At 42.6% G+C, this 12,333-nt stretch overlaps 1 long non-coding RNA gene across 8 annotated transcripts in view; it reads right to left on the reverse strand.

Annotated features, from left to right (window-relative positions):
• LOC126502641 (uncharacterized) overlaps positions 1 to 12,333 on the reverse strand; it is a 503,616-nt gene that overhangs the window by 225,547 nt on the left and 265,736 nt on the right. The gene's annotated exons all lie outside the window — the stretch shown is intronic.

The following is a 12,333-nucleotide window of genomic DNA, read 5'->3' on the forward strand; positions in this document are numbered from 1 at the left end:
TATATATATCAAAAAGGACAATCTGACAAAGCAGTACTCTAGAACAGGTGGCCTGACCCAGGAAAGAGCCAGCATTCAAGGGGAAGTACCTGACATTCCAAACCATTAAACAAGGTTACTAAACGTCCCTGAGTCCTGGGTTCACCCATTCTCCTCATCTGATCTCTTTGGTGATAACCAGCTTTGGGGGACACCCAGGTTTGTTTGTTAGCAAAGGTGGGGCACGCTGCCTTCCTGCTCAGTGCCTGTCTTCTATAGAAATTTCTATGTGGTCTGTTAGCAGGTAATTCTGTGGGATTGACTCTCTGTAAACTTGACTGCTAGAACAAAGAGTGAATGCCGTAGCTCCAAGGCCTCATGGTGTGTGTGGGGGATGGAGCAAGGTCATTCCACTGCCCGTGCAAAAGTCACACTGCTGAGGTGTTTGGGGAATGAATCCCATTTCGAAGGGAAGAATCATGGCTTCACAAGGTTTTTACAGATGACAGTGACTTTTCCAAAAGACAAATGTTCCCGCAGCTCTGCAAAACGGGTGACCCTTAAGTTGTACACTGTAGGTCTGCCTTTATGAATCTGTCAGCTGTACACTTACTGTATAGTCTTGTAGGCTCCAACGCAAAAACACAAGACCTCTGTCTCCTATATATCCTTAGCTTCAGCCTAGAGTCTGCAATTGTCCATCATGAAGTCGCCCACGGCACAGGAGGCCCAAGACGCCAATTTATCAAATGTCCACGCCTCACCATAACCTTTTTCTGGCTGCTGCCCTAACTGTGCTCAGCAAGGGCCAGTGTCGGCCCCGAGGAGATTCTCGGAGCTTGACGGCCGATGGGCTCCCCCTAGAGGCAGATGCTGCTCCACTGAGAGAAGGCACCGTGGCAGGTTGCCAGGAAACCAACTCCTTGGAGCCACCACAGAAAAACACAGGAGCAGAGGGTCCCCTGTCAGCACATTGTTTGCTTAGGCAGTTTCATCTCTCTGGAGCATACAGCTGAGTGCCAATCCTGTCTAAAGCCAAGAATTGGACTCTGTGAATCCCAGTATGGGGGGATTATTATTATCATCATCATCATCATCACCACTTTCTGCTTCGCAGAGGCATCTCCCTCCCTTGCTTTGCTCGCACGCTCCTTGTACTCATTTTCCGCAGCAGCTCTTGCAAAGGCAGGGCAGAGCTGGAGGGGGCCCTGTGTTCAGGGAAGTAGATGGCTGAGCTCCAGCAGTCAGCCGAGCAATGTGCCTTAACGAGAACGTTTTATTCCCACGGCTTCATACCTACAGAGTCCTTTCCCTTTGATAAAGCTGAAAGAAAGAAAGGAAAATCCAGGCCTTGATTTTTGCCTCAGCGAGATGCCATAAGGTTTTAGAAAACGCAACGTATAAATGAAGGCTCGAAAGAAAATCATCCAGCATTTTCTGTGATTATGGTACTTATGTAGCATTATAAGAAATGTAGTTATTAGTGTTGCTGGAGCCAAGCCTCTCATAACCCTGATTATTCTCTGAATAGCCTTCATGTCCTTTAGAATGCAATTTCACAGCTGTTTCCTTTCCTACCTTAGCTCTGTGTGGCTGAGTCTACTTCGCGGGGAGAGCCCCCCTCCCCCCCACACACACACACTAGTACTTTCTCTTTTCTGGTTCCACTTATTTTCCCAGAATGCATGCCTGTGTCAAGGGTCCGAAGGGACAGCCAGGCCGCTCAGAGTGAAGTGCAGTATATGTTATTGATAGAAACAGGGCCACAGCCAGAAATAAGCTGGCGAGTAAGAGGCTGAGGAAGGAAGGACTAGGGGGCAAAGAGAAGTCTCCCGTCAGCCCTTTGGAAGCACTGGAGCAAGCGGACAAGTCATAGCTTGCAAGGGAATGCCAGGAGTGAGACAAGGCACATCCAGCCGGAGGTGTATGTCCGGAAGACCTAGTGCAGCCAGCAGAAGGAGCTTGCCTGAGTTTGGGGATCAGTCTGAGGTCACTGCAGGTCAGAAAGGGCAGAGGGTCCCAAGGAGTAGACTTAGGACAAGAAGAGAAGGGGTAGAGTCGTCTGTCTCCTGTATGTCTGCCTCTCACAGCATCCAACCATGACCGAACTCCTCATGGTGTGTTAGCTGCATCACTTCTAGCTGGTTTTGGTGACTTCTAATCAGGAACAACGGAAGGAAGAAATATTCTGAGGGTCATTGTTCCTGTGTAGCCAAGTGAATCCAAGACAAAATGACTAGAATTCGACTTTTAAATTTCCTGTTTACCTCTATGTAAACAACTACAGGGCGGCACAAACTGGATTTACTGTCGAGGAGCTCGGGAATGACAACCCAGACACACAATCATCTATGTGCCAACACCTGCCTGGGAGCCTTCTTTGCAGGCTAGGGTTCAGTTTGCAACAGCCCTGGGCAACCCGCACACCAGTCAGGAGGGTTTTCACCACTAATAAAAGGAAACGATACAGCATTGAGCCATCTAGGAGACTTATTAGTTCATATAATTAAGAAGCACAGCCTGAAGGCATAAGTCGATCAGAGCTCCAAACACATTTCTTTCTCGTTCCCGTTCCTCTGGTAGTTTTGAAGGGCCCTGGCCCATAGCGGCTGTAGTTACGTGCTTCTTTAGCCACACACACCATCATGGATAGTGTTTCACTTTACCAAGCCTGCAGTAACAAAATATCACAGACTAAAGGACTTAAACTTCAGAAATTTGGTTTTGCATAGCTCTGAAGATGGGGCCTTTGAGATGAAGATGTTCTCAGTTCTGGATATCCCTGAGGTCTTTTTATTTTCCTGGGATTAAAGACGGATACCATCTCAGTGTGTCCTCTCATGACGTTTGCTGCTCTGAACACAATGGTTGCTGGGATCTCAGGCTCATCTCACAGGGACACCGACTCTGCTGGTTCCGCTCTCCAACCTAAAGACTTCATTTAGCAGGGACTGGCTCTGTGTCTCCAGTATAGTCGCAATGGGCAAAGGCTGGGTTTTATTATATGAATTTGGGGGTGGCAGTTCAGTCTAGGACAATGGGAAACTTGGAGGTGATCTTCTCAAAGTATTTCATCATATGAAAGGATTTCATCATATGAAAAAGGGAGACAGAGTTAAGGTAGCAACCAAAACATTCAGTGTAATCCATGAATCCTCTGAAATCACTTCCCTCCACCCAATATTCTTAAAAAAAATATTATCAGTAATCAGGTGTTTTGCTTCCTAGAGGCAAGACACTACTATATATGGGCCTCCTGGGCCTTAATATTTTGTCTAAGTAAACATTCCCAAAGCATATTCCAAGGGACACTTGTGTTGTGACATACTTCTCTCATTCCCTCACTTAAATTAATGGCGGTAAATCTTACACGATGTACTAATGGAGATTTGAATTATAAGCTAACCTATTATTTTAAATGTCTTTAAGACCTCAGGAGTCTAACAGCTATTTACTATCATACTACAGGGACTGGTCAACCTCTTTGTCAATGGAGGACTTTCTCCAAATCTGACCTATTCAAATATCCCCACAGAATACATTTTAGGAAATGCTGTTCTCAGATAATGTCATTTTTTATTCAAAGTAGTGAGAGACGAGTTGCCTGCGAAAGAACACTGCAGGTTGAATGGTTCCCTGGGTGTAAGTTAGGCAAAGAGTGGGTCCCACTATCCTCTGGCCCTAATTGTTCTTATTCTGCCTTTCTTTTTCTTGTTGAAGATCAGAGTTTCCCGCTTTGGGAAAGGAAGCCAATAGATTTCAGTTTCGGTCTTTGACTCGAACAGCAGGGTTGTTCTTGTGTCCCTTCACAGAGCCCACTCAAATAGAACACCTGGACGTGTGTGGTCGCCGCCTGGGCGCACCTGTTGTGGTCACAGGCTGCAAGGGGCTAAAACAGGAACAAGGAACATTAAAGTCAGGAATAATTAAATATCTGTGCCAAAGTGATTGTACACCAAGAACTCTGCAGAACAGGAAAGCGAAGAGTCGGTGACCATCAGAGAAAAACCAGTGGCAGCAGCCTAGAGGAGACAAGCTGAGTCCAGAGACGAGCGCAACTCAGAGCTTCAACTTACAATGACTGCACCGGGGTGTGAGCCAAGGACTCGCCACCTCCCCTTTGCTCTTGGGGCTCTCTTTCCAATTTTAAATACTTGGATACCGTAAGGAGTGGATGCTTCCAACATATAACCCAAGACATCTGTTAAAACGAAGTAAAACAGAAAAACCTGAAGGTAATTTGGAGGCTTCCAAACACCTGTGAGCCCGACACCAGGCAAACCTCCCCTTCCTTCAAAACACAGACGAGCTTGAACCTTCTGGGCATTCCGGCAGTTTACCATCTGTACCAATAACCCTCGTCTGCAGCACAGAGTCTTCTAGGAGGATGTAAAATCCCGGAACCGAGATTAGGAAAGCTGTTTACCCCCGCGGCATCTGCTCCAGCGTTTCCAGGCTCCTTGCACTGGACTCCTGCACAGCCATTCTCAGAAACCATCTTTCCCATTTGTATTTCAGATGAAGGCAGAAAAGAAGGAGAAGAGAGCAGCCAACCTCAACAGCCTCACAGTAGTCAATGGTGGTGTTTAGACGGAACACGGTCACTAATTTCTCATTACGACAAACCATCACTGCACCCAAGTCATCATTAGCAAGCTTAAGGTACAGCTCCAGGGAGAGGCAAGGCAATCACAGAGATAGGAACGGTGTTAAGTCCGTTCTGTTGGAAAGTGATAACTTTAGACAAGCTAATCACAGTAAAGCAGAAGATAAAATGGTAGGTTTAAAAAGAACAATAATAATCGAACGCCGCCATCCTCGAGGAAGAATGCTAACACTTCCGGTTCACTTGCTGTTCCCAGGAGAGTCAATCACATCCAAGGGGCCATCAAACCCAAAGGACTGTGAGATTCATGCAATGCGCTCTGATATAGTTGGGTCTCTAAATGGTTTCAGTGGTGAAGGAGAGCACCAGAAGGTGCTCAGGGTTCCTAAAAGGTCCATGGTGACTTAGGAAAGATTCATGCCACCCTCTGTTCTGAGAACCTTGGAGGATGGAATGGGCTGCAGAGACCAAACAGGATAACAGTTTTGTTACAATACCAATGACTTTGTAACTGTTCGGAATTTCTAAGATGCAGTGTTTCAGGAAAATGAATGATGCTGGCACTACAAGAACTATTTTTTTTTTATTTAATAATAGTGAAATCCATATTGAGACATTTGGGGAACCTAGAATCGACAGATGGCATATAAGTCGATCATGTATGCTATCCTAAGAGCAAATAATGATTTCATTGGGGTTAATCTCAAATTCTATTTCTTTTTACCTATTTCAAATTGCATTTATTATAAATTAGAAGGTGTCATTGCTAAATCAGCTAATCCAGACTGTCCACCCTACTTCCTTGTGTACAATGCGGCACACAGGATACAGAAGATCCAAAGGTGTGGTCTTAGACACCAGGACACACAGACAAGGAAGGGAGGGCTCTCTGCCATTAATCCCCACATCCATTTAGAGCTCTTTTTGGTCCCGGTTAAAAGCATTTTCTCCCCCACATTCTGAACATATAATTCACAGATCTTTTCTCTGAATACCCTGCCTCCCCTACAGTTTCTTTAAATGATTCCCAAGGTTAACGTTTTCTATATGACCAATGAAGCATAGACACAATGCTTTAGAATGGATGCTGGCATTCTGCCTAACAAAACTTTCAGGTTGTTCTTTCTCCACTTTCTTAAAGGAAAAACATCAAAAAAAGAGGGAAAGTGATATTTATTTAGTGAATTATAAAAATGAAGAGTTTATATTTATCCCAACTCCGCCTTTGCCATGTTTGTAAAAGGAAGCTGAGGTCTGCTTCCTGGGACCCGAGAGCAAAACGATGAAGAAAGCCGGATGAAAAAAGTTCATTAATGTTTCTTCTACCAAGAATGCCAATCTGTGTGATTAAATGGGAAATTCCTTCTATCACAAAACATTGCTGTAGAGAATTAAGAACTGGATTACCTTCTCAAGAGTGACCCTCTCAGACGACGAAACACCTGGCAGAAACAGCTGAAGGAGGAGTTCATTCTATTCAGCTTCAAAGGGCTCAATCTATGAATTCTTGGCCTCAAAACTAGGGTAGAATAACATGGAGGCAGGAACTCATGGCAGAGGCTGGCCTTCACTTTCCCGTAGACAATAAGGAGAGGGGTGAGTACGATGCCAGTGCTCAGCCAGCTTTCTCCATTGCCTTTTGTGTTTAGTCTGAGTCCCAGGCTCTGGGAAAGTATTGGCTACATTCAGGATTGTTCGTCTCTGCTCTGTGCTACACCAGTTCTTTCTGCGACTCTAAATCCAGTCAGGCTGACAATGAAGATTAATCACAGCTTCTCTGAAGCGATAAAACTAGAAGACCTAATATTCTAGGTCATCTCAGATCATTGCAGCTCAAATCTCCCTTGTCAGCACTGTGAAACAACCAGAAAATGGGTCCATGACAGAGGTAACATTTTAACCTAGGTCTCCACCCTCTCTAGCTAAGATCCTTTTTGCTCTGAATCAATACAGTCTAGAGGATGAACAAAGAAACATCATTTGATACTGACTGCTGGTCGGGAACTAGACTTGTTTCAAGTCTTATCGCCTCTAAATCAGTTTATAAAATAGAGAACCATTCATCCTTGGGAAACAGAAAGGCAAAACACAATTAGTTCACCTGAAGTGAGAGCTTAGAAAGGAATGCTCGTCCTGTCTCAAAAGAGTGTTGGCAATGTCTGTGATGGCGATACCAAGACTCCACCCCACATCCACACAGCCTACCTCTGATAGAAGCCCCCAAACTTCATGACTCAGCTTAGGAATGCTTAGAATAGGTTGGACATTCTTGAGGTTGCATTTTCCCTTCCAAGGTAGGAATTAAACTAAACAATATCCCCTTAGCGCCCTGTAGAATCTTCTGTTGACTTTGGGATGAGGCACACTGTGTAGCTGTTTCCTCCTGGATGGACAGGACCGTTGTGATCTCAAATCATAGTAGCTGTCTTTACCCACGTGATACCCTCAGGAGATGGGACTTGATAGCATCCCCTCAAGCAGTGGGTGATTTACAGAGGCTCATAAGACTTTATGTGGAACCCACTTTCCCCAAGCTTATGTTTTAAGTAAAAGGCTGTCTGGCATATGGGACTCTTCACTCCTAGAGCTGCCCCTAAGTCACCCAGGTGACTCCCTGGTGGTATAGCTTCCTTTGAGTTGTCCATGTTTCTGTAATTAACACCACTAGATACAGTGGTTCACCAAGCGAGTCTTGGATCATTTCTCTTGCCCGTGGGTGTGTTCTCTATCTGAGATAAACAAATGATTTCTCTATAGCTCCCTGGGGAAAGTCACATGACAGGCATTTCTCCCCAAAAGTCATTGTGAAAGTAAAAATGTTTAACCCACGCATAATAAATTAAAGTCATGATGTCACCTCTTGAAACCTTACTTTAAATGTTAAAACTGAAACTGTCTGGACCTCTTGAGCTACTTGGGCCCCACCTCTAACCCTAGTCTTCTCTTACTATAGATGATGATCAAGTTTAAGGGCTCTTCAACTTTAAAGATCTATGTTCCATCTTTAATACCTTTTTAATTTAGATGTTTTTAATTATTTTCTTATTATTTCATATGTATTGGTATTTCACCTGCATGTATGTCTGTATGAGGGTGTCAGATTCCCCAGAATTGGCATTGCAGATCGGTGTAAGCTGCCATGTGGGTGCTGGGAATTGAACCCAGGTCCTTTGGAAGAGTAGTCAGTGCTCTTAACTACTGAGCCCTCTCTCCAGCCTAGATCTCTAACAGGTCTAATGCAATTTTTTCTACTCTACATCACAATTTTCTCATAGCTCTGCCTTGAACGCTCATTCTTTTCAATCTCCCTCGACACCATTTTGCCTTTTGTTTCTGCACAGGTTCCTCCTGTCATCCCTACCTTGATGTTTAACTTGGGGTCTTAGCAGCCTGAAATCAAGCAATGGCTCTGAGTCCTTGCTATTTTCTATACCATGAACAAAAGAAAATAAACACAACCCATGTTCTACTTCCCTTCAGTATTTTCCCCAATCCATCTTTGTTTTGGAGCTTCTTTAGGCCTTTTAAAATTTCTAGCATAAAGTACAAAGCAGAAGTGTCCAGAGAGTTATCACCCTGGTTATTGGGAGGTGCAAGGGAAAGAAATGGTCATCATTCAGCACCTTCTCTATACAGAACACTTATTGTGAAACACTGGAGATAAACTAAATCTTCAAGTCTTACCCCCTAGGAATTACCACCAAGAGAGGAGACAGAAGAGGCCAAGATGCTTCATCTGGGGAAGTGGGGATGCTAGCCGTGGGCTGTATTTCCCTGTTCCTACACAAGAGCATTCATATTGCTTGTAATTTTAATCTCTGGAGTATCTAACATCTCTAAATGGACTTAGTACCATTGTTCTTAGAGAGAGTAACATTTTTTTCATCAAAAAGTTATCTATCTTCAAAACTTAGTCCATTTTGGCTGCTGTGTGGTATGTCCACTGTATGTCACACACAGGGCTGATTCTCTTGCAATACAATGAATTTGTGGTAAACCACAAATAGTGACATGAGACTGGCTGTATTATTTTAAAGACTACAAATGAAACAGTTCAATCAAAACAAAATGTCTCTTCTTTTTCCTCTCTCTCTCTCTCTCTCTCTCTCTCTCTCTCTCTCTCTCTCTCTCCTCTCTCTCTCTCTCTCTCTCTCTCTCTCTCTCTCACACACACACACACACACACACATACACTTTGAAAATATTTTGAGAATTAGCTGTGAATACTACAGGTAGGTACAGAACACACACACACCAACACAGAAACACATACCTTTATATGCATACATTTGTATAATTATATACACCCTCTAAATCAATCAAGCTGATATTAGCTAGCATTAATTGTCTCATTAGGATTCTTGTTAGCTAAAGCTAAAGCTGGAATCCTTGAGAAATAATTGACTGAAGTTAATTGCGATTCTTCCTGGGGTTTTATTGTGAAAACTCCTAAGTTGATTGTAGCATCTATGCTATGCGCAGTACTGAAAATCTTGAGATGACTTACATGCTAGTAAAGACAAAGCCTGCTGACAAAGCCTCCAGTTTTCCTTCCTCATCCTTGGTGTTTACTAGAACTCTTCTTAACTCACTTCCTTTTTTTTTTTTTTTTTGCTACAGTGTGTCCGTGTTTTGAGTTCATTGGTTCCTTACTATTCCTTTGCCCATCTATATAGTTATGTTCTTGTCTTTTTAAACTGTTGTGGTGACATGTAAAAAAAATAGAAAATACATGTGCTCAAGACTTGGAGTCATGGCCTCGAGATTTTACACCTAGTATAGGATGTTGGGAAAGACACATATACAAAGCGTGTATTGATTTTGGTTTTTCAGCTCCAATGTGACAATGTCTCAAATACAACATTCAGTGTACACATAGTATCAGTTAATGTGAGAACATAAACATACAACCTAGCATGCATAAAATTATATTTGGATATATATGTTCATATAATACATAGTATGAACTTCAGAACCCCTATCCCCCCCTCTCTCTACATCATTCTCTCTGTGTGTGTTTCTGTGTCTCTATGTCTATGTTTGTGTGTGTGTCTCTCTCTCTCTCTCTCTCTCTCTCTCTCTCTCTCTCTCTATGTGTGTGTGTGTGTGTGTGTGTATGTGTGTGTGTGTGGTCAGTGAAGATGCATGTATGGAGGTCAGAGAGAAACCTTAGTTGCTGGTCCTCGGGTGGCTTCACATTTTGTTTGAGACAATGTCCCATTGGCGTGCCACTTTGCAGGCTAGATGCTTGGCTTCCTCATGCCTGCCTCATCTTACCATTGCTGTGATTACAGGTATGGGCCACCACATCCAGCTTTTTATGTGGGCTTTGGGGATTCCGGTTCAGGTCGTCATGCTTTCAAGTGCTTTATAAACTGGGGCATCTCCCCAGACCAACTTCAGGGGCTTTTTGTAATTGTTATTTGAAATTAATTTTTTTATTGTGCTTTACTTGGATTGACCCCAGCACTCATGGGTAATAGGAAAGCTCCCGGTCATTGAGCTGCATCACCATGTTATAAATGAGTGTATGTGCTTTTTAAATTTATTCTTTTATAAACCATTTCAAATCACTGTCACTTTCGTTCATTGCTATTGGAGATGCCTCCTTTCTAAGAATGCTCTGCCCTGCTCCTCCCATTGCATAACTGAGCATCAGGAAGCAAATCAATTAGCTGCCCGGCTCTGCTGTCTCACTTGGGAACCAGAGTCAAATAAGATCATTTCTGACTTGTTCCAGATCTAAAAAAAAAAAATGAATTTTTCTTTACCGAGTTAAAATATTGTTCCTTGATGATAACATTTTCATCCAAAACTATATAATAGTTTATCTATAAATTAAACTGGGAAGCACATACTGTGGGGGCAAGTACACCATCAAAACATTTTTTCATCATTGTTTTTTCTTAATTAATACAACTACTTACTTTGTACTTCAGCTGTCGTGTATATAACACCCACATGCCTTATGATTTATGCATCATCCGCAGGACTAACTGCTAAGTAATTCCTTAGTGAATCCTTAATATTTCACAGCCTGACCCGAAGAAAATTCCCAGTTACTTTTATTTCACAAAAATTATGAAGCTGATGCCTTCTTCATTATCTCCCTCTCCCATCCAGTTTTGTGGATGGATCTCTTCTTTTATTCTCTTGTTTTATTCTTCCTCTGACTTAGAACCAAATATGAAGCAGGGAAGACAGATCAATATGCAACTGTGTTGCTTCCTCAATTTTCAACACTGGCTGCGTGAACCTGTCATATTCCATATTCCTCTGTGTACCGCTTTGTAACGCTTCTCCGAAGCTTTAGTATTTGAAATAAATGCATACTTAAGATGGCATTTGGCTAATTGTCGGGTGGTAATGGTATGTCATATGTTTAATTTTCTTTCCAGATTGAATGTCATTTAAATATTTATATCTCAGGGCCAGCAATGTCCAAAGGCAAACCTCCTGGCTTCGATGACTACATTTTATTTGTATCTATTGCAAACAGAAAATGACATTGTTTTCAACATTGAGCATGAAAGCCTTAAGACCCATTTTACATGTGCCGTTGCTAACTCTCTAAAGGAAAATGCATGTGGTTATATAAACATGCATTGGATCCACGGTGGACACACATGGTCTATAGGTTTCTACAATTTAATATTAGAACAAAGGTAATTTCTATTAGCTATCAACATACATTCTGAGGTCTCATAAAAACCAATCAATGAGCTGGGCATTGGGAGCAATTGCTAACATTTCAAAAGCTGGTCTGACTCTTCCAAAGGCCACGATATAGGAAAGGTGCAACGCAAACAGGCAGCTGAAAATTGGAACATTTAAATAAACTTGAACGATCATGTAACCAGATTAACTACGTCTTCACATTCCAAACATAGATAATAATGCCAATTTCTTTACAATTGTTGCCAAGTGTGATTTGGGGGAAAAAATCCATACAGGTGGCTCCACAACTTCACAACTTTGATAAAATTTAGTTTCCCAAAGTAGAGAACTCAAAGTTATGTCTTGGGAATTGAGCCTGATATAACCATCCAGTCACCAAGTTGTGGTTTGAAGAACAGGCTTCCCAAGTTGCCTATGCAACCCAGGAATGCACACAAGGATGCAGCTGCCCTGACTTAGGGACCAACAATCAGCTGCAGAGGCAGATAGTTCCTGAACACAGGGCCTGCCGTTTTTTGGTTCTGGTTGGATTTATAATCATAGTAGCATAGAGAAAAGCCGAGATCATTTACTACTGTTATCATTAATACATTTCTCCCACTCCCATTCTACAGGTAATTGGATGACTGGGGTTAAGAGAAGCAAGGCGGGTCTCTCTGTGGAGAAGCCAGATCTGAGCACATTCACACGCGCATGCACATACATGGAACATGAAAGCGGAGGTGGTGACTGAGTTAAAGAGAGGGTTCTGCAGGAAGGAGGGGGGCATGAGAATGGAATGGGGTGAAATAACAGTATACAGGTAAGAGAATGTCATGTGAAAACCATCACTTTGTACTGTGACTAAAAGAAGATTAATAAGAAAAGGAACAAGGCTGAGAAAGCTTATCCCCCTTGACCAAAGACAGATAGATACCCTTCCAAAGTGCTGAATTTTTCCCTAGTTTCAGAATTTCACTTTTAGTTGACAAAGAGAGCGTCATAGAGAAACATTTCCCAAACACTGAAATAGCTGTAAGACGTTTATTGGAAATTTACACCTGAAAAGGAGTTACTCTTTTATGCTTATT

This window comes from Alexandromys fortis, unplaced genomic scaffold, assembly GCF_014885135.2.
Source record: "Alexandromys fortis isolate MF-2015 unplaced genomic scaffold, M_Fortis_MF-2015_v1.1 scaffold_1, whole genome shotgun sequence".
Taxonomy (NCBI): Eukaryota; Metazoa; Chordata; class Mammalia; order Rodentia; family Cricetidae; genus Alexandromys; species Alexandromys fortis.